Genomic DNA, 24,906 nt, shown 5'->3' with positions numbered 1-24,906 from the left:
CTGATCCAGAATTGGAATAACAATAAGAACCCCATGTTTATATTTTCTCTTTTATAGTATTTGAAGGTCCATCACCACTTTGCATATGATGGATGTATTAATGTTTTATTTTTATGCAATCTATGTTTGTTCATTCTATTACTCGCATTACTGCTATAAAAAGAGATATGTATAAGGATGTTAATTAGATTGCTCATTCATCATCTGCTTCCTGAGAATTTGGAAAAGCAAGTCACATTTTATTCCAAAAGTAGGACATACTTTACTCCGTAAGCAATTAGAGTTATTTATCAAGAAGTCACCATAGAAAGAGAGGTTATTATATTTCATAACAAAAATAGCAACTTTTCTGTAAAATTATATGCTATTTACTTAAAAGCAATTTATTGATTACTTTTCATTATTATAATTAATAACTGCTAATCAGAGAAGCATACAATGAAGAGAAATGGATGCTATAATAACTTTATGTCTGCAATATATTGTTCCTTATGCCACAAAATTCTTTCTGTTGATTTGATACCATTTTTATATTACTTTACTTTTTATGCTATGCTTATTGTGCACAACCTACAGAATTCCTATGATGGTATAAAATATAATAAAAGTATGAACATGATTTATGTTTATATTAAACATACTTTATTTAGTAATAGACCAGCATACTATTAACATGTGTGTGTGTGTGTGTGTGTGTGTGTGTGTGTGTGGTTTCACTGGATTAAAAACCTACTTAGAAGAGTAAGAATATGCAGTCATGAGAGTGCAAATTAAATGGGAAGGGAAATAGAGTACACATAGGGAAGTTTGAGTTTTTACAAGTTTGATATGAAATTCCTTTACTCCAATCTGCTTTGCCAAGTTCTATTCATACTATAGCTTCCTGACTCTGTACAGGTTTTAGTTGAATATGAGATGTTATGAGAATTCCATTTCTATAAGAATATTTATCAAAGAAGAAAATGAGAATTTTAGTCTCTTTTTGAACATTAAAAAGACTGAGGCCATGAGCACTGCAAGAAAGAAAAACAGCAAAATAGAAATCGATGATAAAGAGTTAGAAGGTGTGGAAAAATTCACTTTCTTAGGATTGCAGGTAGCTCAAAGTGATGAATGCAGCATAGAAATAAAACATCAGGTTGCACTTGGTCACACAGCACTGGTGCAACAGGAACTGAAAATGGAAAAACACAGACATTAGCCTGGCAACCAAATGAAAATCAGTTCACCCTATTGTGTTTCTGATAGCTACCTATGGCTATGAAAGTTGGACCTTAAAAAAGTTAAGATAGGAAGAAAATCAACTCATTTGAGCTGTGGTGCTAGAGAAGGCATCTCCATATTCCTTGGACAGCAAGGTGATTAACAAGCAAATACTGCTACCTCCCTCTTAACAAGACCACCAGACACTTATAAACATTTTTCATCAGGAATGTATGTCTAGCAGCACATAGAAATGGACCTTACTGGAAGCTGGAAGTGGAGCTGATAAGTATTACATAGAGACTGTAGAAAAGAGCTATCAGAGAAGAAGTTGCTTTGAAGGGTTATCAAACTGGCAAGCTGGAAGAAAGAAGAACTGACAAGGGAAAGAAAAGCTGACAAGAAAAAAATAAAGACCAAAAAGTCAGAAAGCCCATACAAAGTAAACATGTCCATACACGGAAGAGGTTCCATAGCAGTGGTGGGCTTCAAATTTTTCAAAAACTGGTTCTCTGCCATAATGACTGTCTGGGTAATATGGCTGGGTGGTCATGTGACTGAGTTGGCATGACCAACTCGATGTTACTTACATCGAGGGGTGCTTCACCTCACCCATGCTCTCATGACTGTGGGGATGGTGCAATGGTCATATGTGTGAAAAACGGTCATGACACTTTTGTCAGTGCCATTTTAACTCGGAATGGTCACTAATGGTTGTAAGTCAAGGATTACCTGTACAAAAATACATCTTTGGGACAACCATGACCTGAATGACTGAAGAATCCCCATAGGCAAGAGACTCCTGTGCTCAGTGAACTGACAAAACACAATTTCCCGCCCAGTAGAAGCAATCATTAGTTCCCTTTGCACCACTTAAAGATACCAGCTTGTCTCACTCACCTCACAAGATATCCTTAGGTAATCATCCAGATTTAAGGAAATGTTACATGCCCCCCAAAAAGCAGTAAAAAAAAAATCAGAATGTCAACCTTGCATCCTGCCTCTCAGCCATTTCTTCTATGGCTATGCCAAAGCTTCTGTAAATAGCTATTCCAGCCATGTTGTAAGTATACTCCAAGCAGCTTAAAACAACCCTTTAACAATCTTTAAGAAAACCAAGCCCCAGAAATAAAAGTACCACAAAAACCTCAAGAGAAGCTCAGTCTACAGACAGAAAGCCTGGGTGTACTGCCAAGAACCATTAAGGCTTACAATGTAACAAGCTTAACCCAGGGCAATTTCTGAAAACACTTAAAGCAGCAGGGCAATTAAGATAAGGATTAGGCTGGAAATACTGTCATACCAGAATGTTTCCTTCCTACCTCTCTTGCAGGATTAGCCCTGTAAAGTGACAAAAGTTTTCTTCCAACAACCTGTTCTTCAAACTGCTCAGAAAATTAACACCGAATCGGGAGAACCAGTGCGAACTGGTAGCAGCCCACCTCTGTTCCAAAGGATAGTTGATAAAAAGAGATCGCTGTTGAAACTGTGGCTATGAATAGGCAGTAGGGAATGGACATTTGCAGACCAAATCATCAGAAATTGTAGATAAAGTTGACTGACTAATCAGAACTGGAAAGAAGGTGTAGACTTTGGTTTTCTGAAAACTTTTGTTAAGACTGATGATGCCAGGAAACAGAAGAGCCAGAAAGCAACTTTGTGGAATCCCAGGGCAGGGAGAATGCTGGAAAAAGAGATTTGTGCCTTCAGTCAAGGAGAATTTCTACAGCAATAATTGGGATAAGGATAAATGTTGAGGGAGAGGAATGATATTGCATCAAGAGGAGACAAGTGATTACTGTGTCTATTGAGAACCGCTGACCTCAGACCCAAATGAATGAAAGAAGAAGCTGACAGAAATACAAGTAACTCGGGAAAAAGAGGATAGGAGGAGAAAGAGAGAAAAAATAGTGAAAGAAATTCAAGTGTAAGCTGTAAAAGAATTGAAAAATCTACAAAGTGTTAACAGAGATAAATAATCAAGGAGTAGTGGAGGAGTGTGAATGGGAGAGATGATGTAAAGAACTTCATGTTCAAGCAGAGAAGCCAAGATATTTTATATATGATGATACAATAAAGCTTGTTTGTAATAAAAGCTTGATTTTGTGACAGGTTATTATCATTCAGCATAAAAGAACCTACAACAGTTCCATTTTTAGTACCATGCAAAGATGCAAAACAAAATGTAGAACTGCATTAAAAAGTTCACTGTTCAGAGTATTTATTGAAATCTTGTAGAACTTTTCTTATTCAGAAACCTTAGCAGGTCCTTCTGATCCAGAAGATACATGGCATGAGAATACTTTGCTTGCCTAGAGTAATCCGTTCATCTTCATAACTTCTGCACCTTGCCAAATCTCTAGCAAATAAGGTGTGATTCATAGGCACAGATGATACCATTAACAGAACTAATCTCATGGGATCAGATAAAATGACTCTTCCATAATTGCAATTAATAATAAGTGATTCAGCAAAAATCCTGACTCTTATTTCACATGGTAGTCAGGCAACTTTCTGGTCCAGTGAGTTTTTCTATAGAATCAACTGAACCATTTATTTTTACAGTATGAATGAACGTATCACACCATTGCATTCATCTTTTTGTAGTTTTATAGAAGTTAATATAAATTACATCACAAATCTTATTTAAAAATGAATTAATATTGCTATCTTTCTTTAACAAGTACATTTCCCCAGTGCAGTTTTTCTAAGTGAAATTAAAATATACTTTCAATTATTACTACTATTTGTGCAGAATTCAAAATAAGCCTACTTTTAGTGGACTTTAATCAGAAAAGGCAATAAGTATCCTGATGCTGTGCATATCATAGCAGGGGACTTTAATCAAGCTGATTTAAAAGAAGTGCTCCCTAAATTCTATCAGCATGTTAAATGTGCTACTAGAGGAGCAAACATATTGGACAAAGTATATACCAACATCAAACATGGCTATAAGGTTATACAATTACCACATTTGGGACAATCAGACCATATGTCACTGCTTTTAGCACCAGCTTACATCCCGCTTAGGAGACGGGCTCTTCCTATAATAAAGACAGTGAAATCTTGGCCAGAAGATGCTTCCCAACAATTTCAGGATTGTTTTGAGAACACAAATTGGGACATCTTTTACTGCCCTGACCTAGAGGTGCACACTGCAACTGTTCTGTGCTCTATCAAACACTGCACAGGTACTATCACTGTGGATAAACGTATTAGGATCTATCCCAATCAGAAACCCTGGATGACCAAGGAAGTCCAGCACCTCTTGCGTGACAGGACCAAGGCCTTTAGGTCTGGTGGTGGAGCAAGATACAGTATTGCCAGAGCTAATCTGAAGAAAGGTATTTGGAAGGCCAAGACTGATTATAAGAGGAAGATTGAGGATAATTTTTATAGCAATAACATGAGGCAGGTGCAGTGAGGAATTCAACAAATTACGATCAACTGACCAATGTCATCCCTGCTGAGAGGGATGCTTCATTGGCAGAGGAACTGAATCATTTCTTTGCTTGCTTTGAAGTGGAGACATCAGAGACAGATAAAACAAAACTACCAGCCAATTGTAGTCCCCACCTCATTGTGGAGAAACAGGAAGTGAGGAGCATTCTGAGGTCTGTGGACCCTAGAAAGGCTGCCGGTCCTGATGTTATCTTTGGCCAAGTGCTTAAAGACTGTGCTGATCAGTTGGCTGCAGTCTTTACCAGGATCTTCAATCGGTCTTTATCCCAGTCCACTATTACATCTTGTTTGAAGGTTTCTACTATTGTTCCGCTGCCAAAGAAGTTCTCTATCAATAACCTCAATGATTACAGACCAGTGGCACTCACTTCTATCATCATGAAGTGCTTTGAGAAATTAGTCTGCCGGCACATCATTTCTGGTCTTCTGCATACATTTGATAAACACCAGCTTGCATACAGAAAAAATAGATCTACAGAGGATGCTATAGCCATCACTCTTCACACTGCTCTGACTCATCTAGAACAGCAGGAGGGCTATGTGAGGATGCTTTTTGTGGATTTTAGTTCTGCATTTAACACAATTCTTCCATGTAGACTAGTGTCTAAAATTCTGGACCTTGGGCTTTCTAATTCAATCTGCTTTTGGATTACGGATTTTCTGTCTGGTCGCTCACAGAGGGTCAGATTAGGTAATCATACCTCTTCAGCCCTTATTCTTAACACTGGTACACCTCAGGGTTGTGTGTTGAGTCCCTTACTCTATACTCTTTATGTGCATGACTGCATTCCCACTCACGTTAGTAATACTATTGCTAAATTTGCAGATGATACAACAGTGGTGGGACTTATATCCAAGGAGGATGAGTCTGCCTCCCGAGATGAGGTGGACTGGTTGCTTTCATGGTGTGGAGCCAATAACTTGGTCCTCAACATCAATAAGACCAAGGAGCTTATAGTGGATTATAGAAGGAATAGATCAGCCCTTGCTTATCAGTGGAGACCGAATGGAGCAAGTGGCCAGTTTTAAGTTTCTGGGTGTTACCCTAAAAGAGGACCTGACCTGGGGTGCCCACATTGCAGCCCTGGTCAAAAGGGCCCAGAAGAGATTATACTACCTGAGGCTTCTCAGAAAACAACAACTGAATGAGAAACTGCTGGTGACCTTCTACCACTGTACCAGGGAGAGCATTTTAACATACTGCACCTCTGTATGGTTTGCCAATTGCACAGTGGCAGATAGGAAAGCACTCCAGAGGTTAATGTCATTGCCTAGAAGATCATTGGTTGCCCTCTCCCCTCTTTGGAAGAGCTTTATAACTTCTGCTGCCTTAAGAAAGTTCAAAACATTCTCAAAGATCCATCTCATCCTTTTTTTGAACTGTTACCATCTGGAAGATGGTACAGAATAATAAAAACAACGACAAATAGGCTGAAAAACAGCTTCTATCCCAGGGCAGTAGCTCTTTTGAATTCTGCTGTATAGTGCAGTGTTGGTATGGTGTCAGGGGTTTCCGGTTCAATGTGTGAAGGGTGAAGGAGTGTGTTTGTGTTTATTGTCATGGTCATGGTCATGATGTGCACTGAAGATGGTGTTTGATTTCATTGTACAAGGTGTAATGACAACAAAGTAAATTAAACTAAAGAGGAAGACCAGATAAATGGCAAGCAAGAGAAGCAGAAAGAACAGATGGATTGGACACATCAACAAATAAACCAAGAACTGGAGCAAAAATAGGACTGACAAATCAGCTGATAAAAGAAAAGACTGCAGAAAATAAAACAGATAAATTGACAGTTGGAGAGGCAGGAATATACTTTTGATTAGGAGATTGGAACATGGGCAGATATTTGGGAGAATTGGCACCATTATATTGGGAGAAATGTCTAGAGAAAGACACAGATGAAGATAGGGATAAAGATGAGAAGTGTGGGAGGTGAATTAAAAAATGGATAAGAAATGAAGCACTAAGGAGAAGAAGAGATGATGGATAAAAAATGCCATTTAAATATTTAAGTAGCCTGATTGTAAGCTAAAGGAAGCAGAAATAAAATTAGATAGGGGGAATCTTAGAATATAAAATTTTATAGAATGAATAAAAATAATAGAAAGACTAGAAGTTCACAGATGTTAGGCATTTTTAATGTATTTTTCAAATAATATAATGAGACTTACTTAAATTTGATAATTGTGATAGAGATTACTAATATTATTATTATGAATTGGATCAATATGAATGATAGAATTAATTTTATTTACACATATAAAGAAAGGTTTAGATTGAACAAGAAAGACATACTGCAGTGATGAAGATAGACATAAAGATGAGGAATTAGGTGTTTCTTTTTAGTTGATGTATGCTTAAACAAAATAACGAGGGTTACTTAAATTCAACAAATGTGATAGAGTTTACTAATATTGTTATGATGAACTAGATTAATATGAATGATACCAGGAACCAACTCTGTTCACACAATATGGGTGTATATTTGAAAAAATAAAATAGAAAATATCCAAAAAAAGGCCAATGTTCTCTAAAGAAAAATACCTCCATTTTAACAACAATAATATTTGGTAGATTTAATTTCTATTCATTCTTCCTTACCATATAGTGCTTTATTGTGAGCTATTCATTTTATTGTGAGAGAAAAAGTGTTCCTCATTACACTTTTGGTGATTCTCATTTTTTTTATAGGAAATCCATAAAATGACACTTGATACATTGTTCATAGGGTAGTTCAAGTACCAGTGTTTGTTTGTTTGTATTTTGTGGTGTTTGCCCAAGAGAGGATGTGGCATTTATAAATTATGGCATGGAAAAAGAAGAAAACAAACAGCTGAGAGGTAACAGGAACTTACAATAGAAGAAATTAATTGCTTGACATAATAAGCAAGCTTGAGTTGAAGTTGGGAATATGGCTAAACGGATAGATAGTTGTTATATTATGCTGAAAAAGTGATGGTGTGTGTTGTAAACTGGAATGGTAATACTATGGCTTTGGAATCAGATGAACCAAAAGGCTGGAACTTAAGGGATAGTTGATATCTCACTTGTTGTTAAGAGGGCTCATGGGAACCACTGAAATAACCACTGAGACTGCTAGTTAAAATCTGCCTGAAACCTAGGATCCATTTAGGAGAAGATGATATACAAAGCAAGACTGGCCATTGTGTCATCCGATAAAGGTAGATCTTAACTTACAACCATTTGTTCGATATCCATTTGTAGTTATGGTGGCACTGAATGGTGGTTATGATTGATTTTTGGAATTCCTTTCCCAATGAGTGCCTCTTTCCCACTCTCACTTTATGATTGCATCGCTTAGAGATGGAAATTCTGGTCTCAGTTGTTGAAGTCGAGGACCACCTGTACTAACATATGTCCTGGTAGATTTAATGGAAAATTAAATAGAGAATACAATAAAGAAAATAAGTCTCATGCAAAGAAAGAAAAGTATTGACCCCTTGTGTGAGATTTGGGGAACAGGAGAGGAGTGATCATTCTCCAGATTAAGAGATTAGAGAAGGGAATGTTGCCCCTTCCAACCACATAAGAATCAAGTGTATACTGCTAGTGGCTGGATAAATTAGAGGGTGAAAACAGTAGGGATGGTGGGACGGTTGATTAAGATTTGTCAAACAACCATATTTGGATCTCGGTTACTATGTTATTGCAACATTGCAACATTGGTGGCTTGGGCTAGGAAGCTACGGACAGTTGAAAAAGAAGTGAAAATAGTGGTAGCAGTATTTTAGGATATAGAAAAGAGACATTACCAGACAAGATAGATTAGTTCTACACTTACTCAACTCATAAGCCAAGCATGCAACCCTTGGGCAAGCCAGGCTCAGCCTGATAGTCAGGTCTCTTTAAAATAAATCAAGTCTTTGTGCATGATCACTGATGAGAGTGTAGACCTAGTGTGCATTATCAAGATTTAGCTTGACAAGGAGTTGGGTCTGTTCATTGAAACCTATCCAACTATATTTGTGAATTGCTTCAGGCTGAAAGCTTCAGAAAAGAAGGTGGAATGGCAAGAGGGAATTGTATACCAGGAGACTCTGACCCTGGATGTTGCAAGGAGCCCTATTCTGCAGATAGTCACATTTGGGTCCCTATTTGTAAAGCTGGGGCAGAGATACATTCAGACGCTGTTGCTATTGTACTATTCTCATAGATGATAGCAATACCTATTCCTAAGTTGGATGGTGTGGGGTGATTATGGATCGATTATGGTTGGGGTAGACAATGGACTCCCTCAGAATGTTGCACTGTGATGTAATTTTAACCTTTATTTCCCAGGACCAGAGTCTAACTCAGCTTGGAAATTCATGGTCATCATGATATCTATGGACTTGTGCTAGGTCATTGTTGATCCCACCCTCATAGCTGACCACATATTGGAAAGAATCAATCTTTATTGTGGTCACAGACCAGCACAAAATTTAAACATTAAAATAAATATGTTTTCTAGAAATTATTGGAGAATAGTAAACTTGTAATATGAATATGGATCTTTAGTTCTTTATGTGTTTTTTCCTCATTATCATTGCAGTACCACCAAATTTTATTACTTCTCAAGTGGTGGATAGATTTGAACCCTGAAGGAGATGGGGAGAGAAGGAATTTATGTAGAAATTACCTGAGCTCCTAGAAATATCTCTAATACAGTACATTAATCTAATGTCCCTAAAGTGCAATAGGACATGTGAGATATCTTCAACTTTTTATTGCCACATATTTGTTCATATTTGCTCAGCTATTGGGGTTTTATCATACCTGATCTTCAGGAGTGCTGAGGGGAGGATATTAAGTCTGGCTCTAAAAAATGCTGTTCTGCTCTTAGGAAAAGTCGGGTCTTTCAGATACCTTGCTGATTCCCACATATCCCATTTAATTCGATTTCTGTTGTGGAGAGATATCCTGTTACGTTTCAGCTAGAACTCCATGTCTCTTATTCTTTTCATAGCCAGTTGCTTGGCTTTATTGTAGCCTAGGGATATTAAAAACAGTGGGGAAAGTCCATAGAAGGCCAACTTATACTCTATCACCTGTTTCTGGAGAGAGGAAAAATTGTCTAATAAGACTAGGGGGTTCAAGCCCTCTGGGAAGAGTTGAATTTTCAACCAGTAAATTATCATCATCTTCCCGGCCTTTACCTGAATTTGAGGCATTCCTGTCTCAATTTTCTATATTATGTAGTTTTTATTAGTTTATAACATAACATACAAAGAGAAAACAAAAGCAAATATTAGGGAAATTAGGAAAGGAAATAGGGAAGTGAATAGTGGTGGAAAGGAAGAGTGGGGGGGAGAGGGACAGAAAGAAGTGGGGGCATTGACTTTGACTCCTTTGGTGCAATTAAATAAGGCATTAAGATCAACCATCAACCCTCAACCCTCAACTAATAGAAACTAGCCTTTTTAAAATAACAAATCTATCTAATCGGTAAAACTCAAAGTCAATATTTCATCTTTTTCCACCTAAAGCACAAAATCTAGAAGTGGTTTCCAAGTCGAAGTAGCAGTGTTTGTGTTTTTTTTTTCTTTAATCAGAGCAGTTAATTTAGCCATCTCTGCTAACTCCATAAGTTTTTGCAGCCATCCATCCATTGTGGGTGGAAGTGACTTTCCATTTCTATGCATATAGTCTTTCTTCCATCAGCATTCTGAATTTCCCCCCTAAGTCTTGTTCCATTAACCTCCCCCCCAAAAAGTCTCTGTTTTTTGTTCTAAATTCACTTTAAGAATTTTTTGTATTCAGATATGAATCCTACTCCAATATTTCTTTGCTTTATTAGTCCACCATAAATGATAAAAAGTCCCTTTCCTTTACATTTTCAACATTCCTTTGAGGTACCTTTATACATTCTTGACAATTTATCTGGTGTTAAATACCAATAATACATCATCTTATAAATTTTTTCTTTTAAATTATAGCTTAATGTAAACTTTAAACCTTTATTTCACATATTTTCCCATTGTTCAAGCATTACATTGTATCCAAAATTTCTTGCCCACTGAATCATATAATGTTTTACTTGTTCATATTTCAGATTTAAATTCAATAACACTTTATAGACTTTAACAATAATATGTTCATCACTATCACACACAATAAAGTATCTAATTCTTTTTTAACAAAGTTAAATTCATGATTCTTTTTATCTAGTTTAACTCTATCTTTCAGTTGTAAGTATGAAAACAATGACAAAAAGACCTTCTGATTCTAACTCCTCCTTAGATTTGAGGGTAGGGTCTCCTAGGTTAAAAATTATTATTGTACCATAAGGCCATCACTTTCGCCTTGTCACCATTTCTTTTCCAAAAAGAAAAACCTCCTGTGAGGAAAACCAAAGAGGCACCTTCATGGAAAACTGTGTTTACTATTTATTCCAAACTTTCAAAATAGCATGTCTGACAAAATAATTGTTGAAGTCAACATTTACTTTAACTTTATCATACCATAGGTAACCGTGCCAACCAAATCTTAATTCATGCCCTTCTAAGTCCAATAGATAATAAAATGGATTGCAGGAATTTTCTTTGTATGGTTTCTAAAGATTCTTTCTTCAAAAAAAAAAAGATCTTGTTTGTGCCCTGTAGAGAATTTGTTTTAGATTCAGAGAGCTTCAAGGCTGCAGGACTAATTGTCCTCTGCCTATGTAAAAAAAGTTTTTAATAGCATTTGAGAATATAAGGGCTGATTGCATTGTGTGGTCCAGATGTGCCTTCCGAATACATTTGGTATGGAAAACATCTAAAGGTACTTGAATGTATTGACCTCTTTCTGGATTCTACTCTCCAAGAGTATTGAATAGTTCATTGAGCAAAAAATAGGATTTTTCATTTATCAAAATTGAGGATCAAATTATTTTATCTACAGTATTTTAATGTTGCTGAAATAGGTCTCTTGAGTCCAATATGGGTTTGTGAAATAATAGCAGCATTGTCAGCATACAGAAGTATCTGTATTTTGGGAGGGCGGAGCTGGTGTCACAACGATATGGCATGCGATCTTGGAGGTCTGAGTTCGCTGCCGATATCTTTGCTCCTGGACTGTCCAATTGGATCTAAACCGTCCTGAAGAGATGGTGAATGTAAAGAGCGCATCCTCTCGATCCCAGGGATACAGCAAAGTCCCTGGTAGATCCAGGAGAAGCTCTTTTTGCCAGCGGCAAAGAGGCAGCCATTAAAGCTGCTGAAGTTGGGACAGCTCTGAAACGAAAGAGAACGGAAAGAGAAAGCGTGCCGGTTTGGTGAGAACTTTTTCTCTATTTTAAGATTTGAAAGGACACCCTAAGGAAAAGAAAGAATCTATAAAAGTTTTGACAAAAGTGATTAAGCAGAGATTTTAAACAGGAATGTCAAAGTAATATTTTTATTTTTATTTTCTCATTGCTGGATTTTCTACACATGATTTTATATTTTGAATTTTATCTCAGATTCCAAAACATAGAGGAAGTAAAGGGACAAAACCTAGCTGAGATAATGATAGAAATTTTGGCTGAAGCTTTGGAAATAACTAAAGATAAGATGATGGATGGAATAGATGAGGTTTATCGAGTCTTCACAATATATGCAAAGAGAAATAGCTTACCAAGAGAAGTTCACATCGGATTTACAAAGAAAGCCATTAAAACGCAAATGTTGCAAGTGGCAAGAGAGAAAACATTGAAATATAAAGACAAGGAGATTGTGGTTCTGAAACAAGTACCCAGAAGAGTGAGAGAGATGAGAAGAGAATACCGATTTCTGACCAAAATGCTACTTAAAAAAGAGGTGAATTATAGATGGCTGATTCCAGAAAATTTAATGTTCACATGGCAAGAACAGAGACATAGAATTGACTCAATTGAGAAAGCTGAATCATTTTACACAGAATTTTTTGGAGGGAAAGAGGAAGAGGCCGAAAAAGAAATCTCACTAATTGAATTCAAAGAGGACTGCCAAATGGCGACTGAAAAAGAAGGTGCAGTAGGTGGTAAGGTAGAAGCCAAAGAACAACGTGAACCAAGATCTATGAGAGCTGCTAAACCTAACTACAAAATATAACCATGGAAGAGAAAAATCTGACTAGAATTAATATAAATGGACTTAATTCAGCTGTTAAAAGAAGGAAAACTTTCCATAAATTATAGAAATTAAAATTTGATATAATCTGCCTACAAGAAGTACATATCAAAAAACAACATGAACAATTGTTGATACAGCCAAAATTAGGGAAAATATTTACTTCTTTGACACAATGCCAGAAAAGAGGAGTAGTTTTATATATTAAAGATATTATCCCAGCGAAATTGATCTATACTGATGACGATGGAAGAATACTAATGTTGGAAATAATGGACAATAATATGAAAACACTCCTGATTGCAATCTATGCCCCGAATGACAATCAAGAAGAATTTTATTAAAAAATTACATATGAAAATAATTGAACTGGACTATGCTAATATAGTTATGATGGGAGATTTTAATGGAATTGTAGATAATAAACTGGACTATACAGCACAGAAAACAACAAAGCAAAACAGAAAGACTCTCCCTAAATCTTTTTTTAAAATGGTAGATGAAATAAACTTAAAAGATACATGGAGAGAAAGAAATGCTAAAACTAAACAATACACCTTCTACTCAAATAGACATTTATCATGGTCCAGAATAGATATGATATGGATGTCAACAGAATTGTTAGCTAATATTCAAGAAATAAATATTGAAATAAGTCCTTGGGCAGATCACAATCCAATGACAATTAAATGGAAAGGACAAAGAAAAAGATCTAGTTGGATGTTAAATAATACTATATTAAAGGAAAAAGACTTCACACAGTGGATGGAGAAAGAACTGGCTTTCTTCTTTAGAGAAAACAAAAAAGAAGATACATCAATCCAGAACGTATGGGATACAATGAAGGCATATGCCAGAGGCTTGATAATAGACTGTACAAGAAAAAGAAATACCATGAAAAGGCATTAGAGGATGAGTGTAAAGGACTTGAAAAAGAGCTACAGAAAATGCCACAGAAAAAGGACTTTAAGTTAAAAATGGATATAATTAAACATAAAATGGGTCAAATAGAAAAAGAATTAGCACAGAAAATCAGAGGTGCTAAACAGAACTACTTTGAAGATGCAAATAAACCAGATAGATGGTTAGCATATAAACTGAAAAAGGAGAAAAAAATCAAGGAAAATATTGCAATTAATAGATGACCAAGGCCAAGTTTGCTATGGTAGTAAAGAGAAGAAGGAAATCATTTGAGACTATTATGGGAAACTATACACACAAGAGAATATTGATGAGGAAAGAGTTAAACAGTATTTACAGAATGATAATTTACCCCAGATACCTAAAGAGATTGAAACAATGTTAGAAAGCAATATAACGATGATGGAGTTAACTGAAGCACTAAAGAAACAAAATAATGGAACGGCACCAGGCCCAGATGGACTTCCGACAGAATTTTATAAAACACTACAAGAATCGTTGAACCTTTCATTGCTAGAAGTTATGAATGAACTTATATTAAAGAAGAAGATACCTAAATCATGATCAGAAGCTTATATTACACTTGTCCCAAAAGAGGAGGCCGATCCATTACAAATCAAGAACTATAGACCTATTTCCTTACTAAACACAGATTATAAAATTTTTGCTTCAATATTGGCAGAAAGACTTAAAAAATACCTAAACAATTTTATCCATCCTGATCAAAATGGATTTCTGCCAAAGAGACAAATTAAAGACAATATGAGAGTAATCTTGGATACTTTGGAATACTATGAGGCACATCCTGAAAAACAAATGGCTGTGATATTTCTAGATGCACAGAAGGCATTTGATAATGTGAATTGGCGATTCATGTTATTACACCTGGAACAGATGGGCTTTGCTAAAAAATTTATTCAAGCAATAGAAGATATATATCATAAGCAAACAGCAAAAGTAATGATAGAGGGAGAACTGACAGACTCTATTGATATAAGAAAAGGAACAAGACAAGGGTGCCCACTATCACCTCTGTTGTTTGTGTTAACCTTGGAAGTGCTAAACAGAAATATTAGAGAAGAAAAGGATTTAAAAGGGATGAAAAATAAAAAGGAAGAATTTAAGTTGCAAGCATTTGCAGATGATCTGGTTTTCATTTTAGAAGACCCACTAGAAACAGCATCAAAATTGATAGAAAAGATAAAGGCATATGGAAAGGTGGCTGGTTTGAAAATAAATAAAGATAAGACAAAGATTTTGACAAAGAATATGCTATCAAGACAAAAGGAAGAACTGGCAGATCTATTGAAAATTCAGGTCACGAATAAGATCAAGTACTTGGGTATACATTTGACAGCAAGATTCAGTACACTAAAAGAGAATAATTATATCAAACTTAAGCAGCAGATAGCATTAGATTTGGCGAAATGGGAAAATTTACTACTGTCATTAATAGGGAGAATATCAACAATCAAGATGAATATATTACCCAGAATTTTATATTTGTTCCAATTAGGCTCGGAAAAGTTTACTTTGAAGATTTAAATAAAATTGTTTTGAAATGTATATGGCAAGATAAGAAAGCAAGAATAAAGTTAAAACTTTTGCAAGATGATAGTATAAGAGGAGGATTTGGTTTGCCTAATTGGGAGTTGTATTACCAAGCTACAAATCTGATGTGGGTTAAGGAATGGATAACATTAAGAAATACTAGATTGTTGACATTAGAAGGACATGATCTGTTGTGGGGGTGGCATGCTTTTTTATGATTTAAAGGAACTAAATCACAGGGGTATTTTAGAAGACATTATATACGGGAGTCTCTGTGGTTAAACTGGGAGAAGACTAAAAGACAATGTTATTTGAAGATTCCAGTCTGGCTATCGACTATTGAAGCATTTTCTTATCCTATAATATATAAAAAGGAACAAACAGTTAGATATGGTGAAATATTGAATGAAAAGGGTGAACTTAAATATATACAAAAATTAGAGGAACAAGGTATAAAGATGAATTGGTTTTCATATGTGCAAATACATTCAAGGTATGATAAAGACTCTAAAACAGAAGGTTTCTATGATAAACTGATTTAGATAAGATTTTGACAGGTACTGATGAAAAGGTGATTAAAAAATTGTATGGATATTTATTAGAAATTAAACTAGAAGAAGAACAAGTTAAAGAAACAATGATTGCTTGGGGGAAGAATTTTGGATCTGGGATTGATCTAGAGAAATGGCAAAAATTTGGTCTCAAAATTATAAAATGACAATGTCAACAGCATATAAAGAAAATTTGTATAAGATGTTTTACAGGTGGCATTTTCCCCTGACAAGAATAGCAAGAATGTTCAAGGACAAATCTGAAAAATGTTGGAAATGTCATCAGACACCAGGCTCATATTACCATATGTGGTCGACTTGTGCGGATGCTAAAAAATACTGGACTAAAATCCACATGTGGTTGGAAAAAATGACAAAAAAACATATAGACTTGAAACCAGAGATGTTTTTATTGGGAATTTTACCTGAACTATATGGTAAAGAATTGAAATACCTGATTGTATTATAATCAGGTAAATGTAAATGTATTAACAGTGGCTAGGATTGTATTTGCTAAAAACTGGAAAAATGAGAAAATACCATCACAGGAGGAAATCATTAAGAAAATATTGGAATGTGCTGAAATGAGTAGATTGACATTTGAAATCAGAGAACAAGATGATAAACAATTTTATAAAATTTGGGATCTATTCTATCAATAGTTAGACAATAAAACATGGTAATGAAATATGTAGATTCTTAGAAAATAATAAATATATAAAGATGTATTCTTTTCTTATTATATCTACAAAATGATTGTAGGATAGATGTGAGATGATAATATGAACTGTCATAAAACAATTTAAGTAAAATATGATTATTTCATAAAACATGAATGAATAAAAATATAGTCAAATGATTGATTAACAATAATATTAATGTATTTAATACTTGATTGAAAATATGAGAATATATACAATGTAATTATAATTGAAGACTACAAAATGGAACACAAAACAATTTGTAAACCAACCAGCACACTGTATGTATATATATGGAAGATGGCTTGATGTTTTTATGTTTTGTTTATCTATGTTCGTCTTACAAAACCAATAAAAAAATTTTAAAAAAAGAAGTATCTTATTTTGCATTGTGCTATTTTGGGAGGATGGAAACCTCTGCCTATAAGTATTTGTATAAACAACTAGAGAGAAAATTTTATATGCACTCCCAAATATTGTTGACCAGATTGCTCTTGTTAAGAGGGGGAATATAAATATCTAAAAGCAAAATCTCCACCTGTTTGGATGAGAGTAAGGTAGTCAGGACCCATGGCTGTAAAAGAGGCAATGAGACACATTAAATTTTGGAGAGCTCTGTTATCTAGGAGCACTTTTAGATCTCCTATCTACCTTGATCAGGGCAGCTGGGATAGAGTTAACCCAGTAGCCAACTAACTCCACCTCTGAGGAGACCTGGTTTTCCTCTAGGAATCAACATCAAATTGTAAAGCATAATAAAAAAAAAAAAGTTGATTGTTTCATGGAACTGACCAGACAGCAATATTCCAAATTAGAAGGGAAAGATGATAGTCATTTGAGTCCCATAAGTATATATGGTTTAGAAAGAAGAAGCTGTGAGGTCATTATATTGGTCTGGGAGCTTATCAGCAACTATTATGGTCTCCTCTAAGGAATGACTTGATTCATATATAACCTGCATCAACTCTTGGACCTTTTCTTCTGAGTGGATGATATTGACACCATTTAACAATGCTTGCCTTGTGAGGGGGATCTGCAGAGGTGTTGGGAAAAGAGATGTTAAATCATGCTACATCTGGCTCTGTGTCATTGAGGTTGACAAGGATCCCCTGCCCATCCCATGAGTTGTTGCTGGAGTCTCCATGGAGAATCCTGATGAAAGTAATGACTCTTCCTCAACTGCAGGATCCTCTACTGGCCCAAGAGGATTTAGACTTCTATTTTTGATAGGGCCATTTTAGATAATAGATAATCCATTTTTTACTGAGGGGAAAGTGAGAGGCTCAATAAGCTTTACAGACCAATCTCCTTATGCTGCGTCACCTGTAAAGTCATGGAATCAATTATTAACCAATCCATTATCCTCCACTTAGAGACGAACAACCTACTTTCTAATAAACAATTTTGTTTCAGAAAAAAACTATCCTGTAATCTGCAACTCTTACACTGCAAAAACATATGGACTACACAACTCGATCAGGGCAAAACAATAGACGCAATCTACATAGACTTCTGTAAAGCCTTTGATTCAGTGGTACATGACAAACTACTCCTAAAACTAAAATCTTATGGTATCTCTGGACAACTGCATAACTGGATAGAAGCATTACTGTCAAACAGACAACAAATGGTCAAAATTGGGAGTGTCCTATCAAATTCTGTACCTGTCAATAGTGGTGTCCCCCAAGGAAGTGTTCTAGGACCAACTCTCTTCATACTCTACCTAAATGACCTCTGTGATCATATTAAGAGCAACTGCATTCTCTTCGCTGATGATGTAAAGCTGTTCAATACCAGACAATACTGCTACCCTTCAAAAAGATCTTGACTATGTATCAGAATGGTCAAACAAATGGCAACTTCAAATCTCAACAAATAAATGCTCTGTCTTACATATTGGCAAAAAAAAAATCAGAAAATAAAATACAAGCTGAATAGTCAAGACCTTGTTGATGATCCAAGCTCTGTAAAGGACCCTGGAATACTCATCTCTAATGATCAAAGTGCTAGAACCCACTGTAACTACATAGTCAAAAAGGCATTAAGAGTTGTTAATCTAATCCTACATAGCTTTTTCTCTGGTAATATCACACTACTAACTAGAGCATACAAAACATTTGCTAGACCAATATTCGAATACAGCTCATCTTCTGGAACCCACATTATGTATCTGATATTAGCACAGTTGAGAAAGTCCAGAAATATTTCACAAGAAGAGTTCTCTACTCCTCTACTCATTGTAGAATACCTTATGGCACCAGACTTGAAATTCTAGACCAAGAAAACCTTGAATTACACCGTCTTCTGTCTGATCTAAGTATGGTATATAAAATCATTGCAATGACTTACCTGTCAATGAATACTTCAGCTTCAACCATAACAAGAGCACACAATAGATACAAACTCAAGGTCAACCGCACCAAACTTGATTGTAGGAAATACAATGGTCAGTGTCTGGAATACTCTACCTGACTCTGTGGTTTCTTCCCCAAACCCCAAAAACTTTAACCTTAAACTGTCTACTGTTGACCTCATCCTTTCCTAAGAGGTCTGTAGGAGGCGTGCATAAGCGCACCAGCATGCCTACCATCCCTGTCCTATTGTTTATTTTTCTTATATGTAGCCATTTCATGTATTCATAACTATGTATATACTTATACCTATTATCTTGTAAGTGATTGACAAATCAAATAATCAAATAAATAAATAAATAAATGGGTCAGCTGTGGCAATTGCGACCAACAAGGTATTCTAGTTTAAACAATATCTTGTTTTATTTTTTTTTGTGGCAAGAGCCAAAAAGATTAATAAGGCCAGTTTCTGTGATGAGAACATCTTTATGAAATAAGGCTGACTGACTCCCACACTCTTGGTTTCTCAAGGTTGGGAGTGAAGAAGCAGCAGCATTGGGAGTTAGCATGTTAGCTATTAAAGGTTTAACCTTTTCATCACAAAAGACTCTGTTAGGAAAAACTTTAAAGGAAGCTAGATATGCTCTCATTTTGAATAACATCAAAGGGGTGGTAGACTGCTTAAAGGACAGGAGTATCCACTTCCAATTTGGGGCAACTGGGAGTCATTTGACAGCACACAGATCAATCTGCCCAGCTTGGCAGTAAAGAAGCTGACCCAAGGAAGATAGGATTGGTCTCCTGGTATTACAGTGTCCAATATTAAGTCTGTTCATACAAATTCTGAGAGCAATCTGTTGTGTTTGCAATGAACAATTTAATTTGGTGGAGGATATTTGCTGGCTTCCAATGAGTCTTTAATATTTGTAAGTTCCCCTCTCTTTGCTTTATCAGAAGATAGTTATTTTTAGAGATCTGTGACTTTTTAACAAGTTATTTAGTATTTCTTTAGCTCTTTGCTCCTTATTAGTACTCTTGCTCAGAGTGGGAGATTTGACTGTGTCTGTTACAAAGGCTTTTGTGGGAGTAGAAGGTCTGCTTTTGAAAAAAAAAAAGCGACATATCTTTTCAATGTTTCCAAATCATGTTTTATAGCCATAAGCTACTAAAATATTGAGATAACAGTTTGCACTGTGAGGAGGCACTGTTTGCTCTTCCACCAAGAAATGAGGAAAGGTCTAATAGTTGTTGTTTGGCCAGCTCTGTTTGGAGGTCCCATTCTAGAGCTTCAAAGTTGTTAGAACTGGGGAGAGAATTTGTTTTACTTACAGTTCTCTTTTGTGTGAAGCACTCCTCAATTTTTGGCTGTTTTGCAGAGTTCAAAAGAGGAAAATGTCCCAGCCAAGCACCATGGTGTTTACTTTCTTTTTGTCAGGGTAATGATGATTTAACAGCTGACCTGCTTCTGTAAGGGTGTAATGCTGTAATATTGTAGGGTTACAATGATGATGCAATGGTAGCAATGAGTCAGCAGGGTCAGTTGACTGCTACCACTTTAAGAGGCTGTAGTATAAGAGACCATGTGATGAAGTATCTCTCTCTCCATATGTGATATGGAGCATATGTAGCTGATAACTGATTGCTGTTCAAGGTCTGTATCACAGCACTCATGTGTATATATGCTTTTGTAGGGATAAGACCACTATATGTAAATACAAACCTGTGTGCTGTATTTGCTCCTGGGTTGTCTCACCTAGTCACACTGTGTGCACTCTGACACTTTTCCCCATAACTATGAGTTCCAGGCAAAATCCATTATCTGGATTCAGATATTTATCTTCACTTCACTGATAAATTAGATATTTATCTTCACTATTGTTTCATGCAAATGAAGTTAGTTAAATAAGTCCAGTAAAAGTACTAAAAAGCTAATTATATAATAAAATAATAAAACTGAGTGGAGCTTCTGTAAATGTGTTGCTGGGCTTGACAGCTCAGACTCCTCCAAAATGAGAGAATGTTTGATCTTTTTCAATAAAGACTACACATTAGACTTGTCCTTTATTCAAAAAAGATCAGGCATTCTCTAGTAAGAAAGAACTTTTATATCAGTCCCTTGCACAGTTTAGATCACTTTTTCATCAATGATGGGGTTAAATAAAACCACTAATCTCTGCAGGGAGAGGGGAGCAATTATAATAGCACTTGATAGATCCAGATAGTTTTCTCCCCAGAGATCTGTTGGACAGTTCCGTTGAATGCCTTATTAAGTTCTAGAATATGATCAGGTCAATAACTAAGTTTGTTCCTAAGCTGTTATCATTGCTTGCTTATTCCAGATGGCTGTTTAGTTTTCAGAGGACCTATGGGACATCAAATAAGCAAAGAGATGCCTGCAGCAATGTCAGCAAAAGTAAGTACAACAGGACACAAGTACAATATACATTCAAACGCGAGTCCTCTCTGTAACAATAAGAAAGCAAGGCAGAGTTGTTTTTTGACCTTTTTGTATCTGCAAAATGTTACTTTCCTACTATAGTATTTAGATTGTCCAAACTCTTTGGAAAGCCAGGACTAACATTCCATTTAGTGTAAGCTGTAATTGTTTGACAGTTATAAATAAAATACCTAACATGGTTCCATGTTGGGAGTCAGGTAGATAATATCCAGTAAGATGACAGAAGTAATGTCTTGCAATGTTACCTAGGAAGTTTTTGAATCTGTAAATGTGGAAGAAGTAGTCAGTAGTTCTTTGTGGTTTATCTCTGCTGGGTGTAAGTGGGTCCCTTGTTCACCTACCTAATTAAGACAGCTAGAAAGGAAATTGGAGCTTGGACACAGGAAGTGACCAACAATTCTGAACAAGATCTAGCTGCCTTGAAAGAGGCATTGGCTTCCCAGCTGCCAAAGAAGTGAGCCTTAGATGCCTTGATAATGAACAACTTATCAAACAAACATTTGATCTCCAAACTTCCTTTTTTGTAGATGGATGTTTAAAGAGATCTGAAGATTACTTGGATACATGGCAGTCCTTATTTAGATTTGACTGAAACTGCATTAGTTGTTCTCAACTAATGTCTTGGCAGAAATTGAATTGAGTAAAGCTATCACTCCTGACCATTTGGACTTTTCAGTGGACATCAGTAATGTCAACTACAATATCTTTCTGCATTTCCTATGACACTTGAGCCCTATTTTTTCATGGTTCCTTTCCTTCCTAAGTGATTATATGCAGTCAATAGTGGTTGGGGAAACTCAGTTCTGTAACAGAATGGCTGACAGAACCTCAAGCAGTTCACTATGGGGGTCCTCAAGATTTGATCTTTCTTATTTATTTTGTGTGTGTGTATGTGTGTGTGTGTGTGTATGAAAAGGTCATTCACTTTGGGATAATAATCTGTTATATATCTTTAGAACTGATTGTCAGGAAATAGATTGGGAGAAACAACCTCTGAGCAGCAGGAATACTTCATTATGCAGGTAATGGATGGGTGTATAAAATGAACAGGCATCCCCTTTTCTCACATTATAAGAACTAGAGGAGTAGGCATGCAAAAGGTCTTGCTAATCAATAAGTTGTAACTCAAACCAATCACTTCATTATTACAAGAATAAAAAATGAGTAGTATTGGTTTCCATAGTTATATGATGTTTATTTTGCATTCTCAAATCTTCTGTTGATGTGTTCTATTGATAGTGGCCCCTAATATGAAGCAAACTCTTACCAAAGAGAGAAAGGATATGTCCCAGTCAACTCTTTTGTTATTTAGATAGGCATACTTTGTGGTGCTTTGTTTTCTGATGAACGAAGCAGATCATCTTCATTTGATTACACATTGATTGTGTATCACTATGTTTATGGTAAAAATATTGAAAGAAGGCTACCAAATTTCTAATTTGCAATATATTTTCAGGAAATGGCAAGAGGAAGAAGAAAACCTATTTCTGTGACTGAAATGCAAAGAAATTCTCATATAGTCATTTATAGAAAAAGTGCTCAGGACCAAGATAACTCAATGAGACTAGATATCAATCCTGGCTCAAATGTCACTGATTTTGCTTCTGTCATGCCCCAGCATGTAACTTTTATATACTGTTGTTGCTCTCTAGCCTCATCTCGTGAACGGAGAGACAAATACCAAGTATATTGTTTGAAGTTGACCCAACCTTCTTTACCCATCAGCCTGCACTCTCAAAACAAGTGCATGCTGGGAAGCCAGACTCCATTTCCTTTAGCATTCAGAGAAGGCAAAAGCACAAAGAAGAAACCATCTTAATCTGTAGCACAGGGTCATCCAAGGACAAACCCACATCCCACACACAGAGCATCGCTTGTGAGATTTAAATTACTTGTATTTATTAATTATGTTCAGCAGTAATTCAATACCGCCTATCTTGTATTTGGTTCTCATTGTATGTATTCCTATTTTCCCCAGTTTCATCATATCCTGTTCCTTCAATAAAGCATCCAGATCTGCCCAAATGGTCTGTTTTATTGGGCAATTGGTGGGTTTACCTGCATGTTGAGCTGCACACAGACCAACATGTAGTGAGGATAGAACAGTTTTATTCTGCCACTGATTGCTTCCAAAAGCTGTGACCACTCATTAGGTGCAACTATAGGTAACATCTCATATGATCATTTGAAACTTCACTGCCATTTTTTAAATTAATCTGTTTCAAATTTAATTTTATTTTCTTGGTTTTCTCATTATGGAATTGAGATCTTTGGTTGATATAAGTACTTTTGATTTATGACTATAATTAAGCCCCAAAATTTACCTTGCTAAGTGAAATGTTTATGAAGTGAGTTTTGCCCTATTTTATGATCTTTCTCACCACAGTTGTTAAATGAATCACTGCATTTAATTTAGTCACACAGTTGTTAAGTGAATCTGGCTTCCACATTGATGTTGCTTGTCAGAAGATTGAGAAAGATGATCACATGACCCCAGGTAACTTCAACTGTCATAAATATGAGTCATTTGTAAGCATCTGAATTTAGATCAAGTGACTATGGGGATGCTGCAATGGTCATGTGAAAAAAGTCATAAATCACTTTTTTCAGTGCTGTTGTAATTTTGAATAGTCACTAAATGAACTGTTGTAACTTGAGAACTAGCTGTACAAATAAATTTAGAATAGAATAGAATAGAATAGAATTCTTTATTGGCCAAGTGTGGCTGGACCCACCAGGAATTTGTCTTGGTGCAAATACTCTCAGTATACAAGAAACCATTAGAGAGCATTTCACCGAGGCAGCCGTTGTCAGCGCCATCTTGGATAGATCAGATTTAAAATGCATTTTCCAAACTATGCATCTTCAGTGGTTTATACATTTTAAGAAAGTATATTCAGTTGAGCCATACTCCAAACCAGTTCATATTATTGGTATTAAATTTTCCTGAATTTCCCTGAAACAGAAGAGTTGGGATCAATTTGGGGGGGAGAAAAATTCAAAATTCACACATACTTTAATTTTTCATTGATGAAGACAGCTTAAAAGTAGTAACACTCCTGGATCCTTTTTTCATTATATTTGGCTTCTCAGAGTTTACCTTGAAACTACATCAATGATATTATGTGAAAATACATCTTAAATAAAAGCCAAGTATAAACAAATACATAAAAATTGGTTTAGAATTAGTGTAGAATGACATGACCCATTTGATCAAGCATTTTTGCAATAGTCCTAAATCAATAGAATTTCACTATTCCATTTTCCTTTTGTCATTAATCATCAATGAGACAATAAAAATGATTTAACCCCCACTCATATTGGAAGCAATAATGGAGGAATAAACTAGAACACAATTAATGCTTGCTTTGCCTGAAATTAAGACTGATGAATAATTTTTTAAGAACAGGAAAACCAATAAAACTCTAAAAATCACTATGGCTTTCTTCAGAGCTGTTACAAATATTTTTTTGTCAATAAACTAGCTTAATGGGAGTTTTAACAGTTCAGAGCTACAGATCTGACAAACATAAGAAAAATCTGACTAACCAAACTCTGGCAACTAAGGAAAACAATGGCAGCATTAAAAGATGTTGTTGCCCCAGCTGGAGTTCAAAAGAACTCAAATTATTTTT

The 24,906-nt window shown here is 35.7% G+C and overlaps 2 long non-coding RNA genes across 2 annotated transcripts in view; one reads left to right on the top strand and one right to left on the bottom strand.

Moving 5' to 3' along the window:
- The window catches only part of LOC148125122 (uncharacterized), a 35,775-nt gene extending 12,517 nt beyond the window's left edge, over nt 1–23,258 (top strand). The window contains exons 2-4 of the long non-coding RNA XR_015744486.1: nt 21,153–21,226; nt 22,228–22,293; nt 22,728–23,258. This is a non-coding gene — a long non-coding RNA (uncharacterized LOC148125122). The remainder of the gene's footprint in view (nt 1–21,152; nt 21,227–22,227; nt 22,294–22,727) is intronic.
- LOC148125121 (uncharacterized) overlaps nt 1–24,906 on the bottom strand; it is a 482,037-nt gene that overhangs the window by 289,165 nt on the left and 167,966 nt on the right. The gene's annotated exons all lie outside the window — the stretch shown is intronic.

Source organism: Pseudonaja textilis, chromosome 8 (assembly GCF_049901715.1).
Source record: "Pseudonaja textilis isolate UNSWEBS1 chromosome 8, rPseTex1.2, whole genome shotgun sequence".
Classification (NCBI taxonomy): domain Eukaryota; kingdom Metazoa; phylum Chordata; class Lepidosauria; order Squamata; family Elapidae; genus Pseudonaja; species Pseudonaja textilis.
Note: the sequence above shows the minus strand (reverse complement) of the source record. Positions and strands in the feature narration are given on the sequence as shown.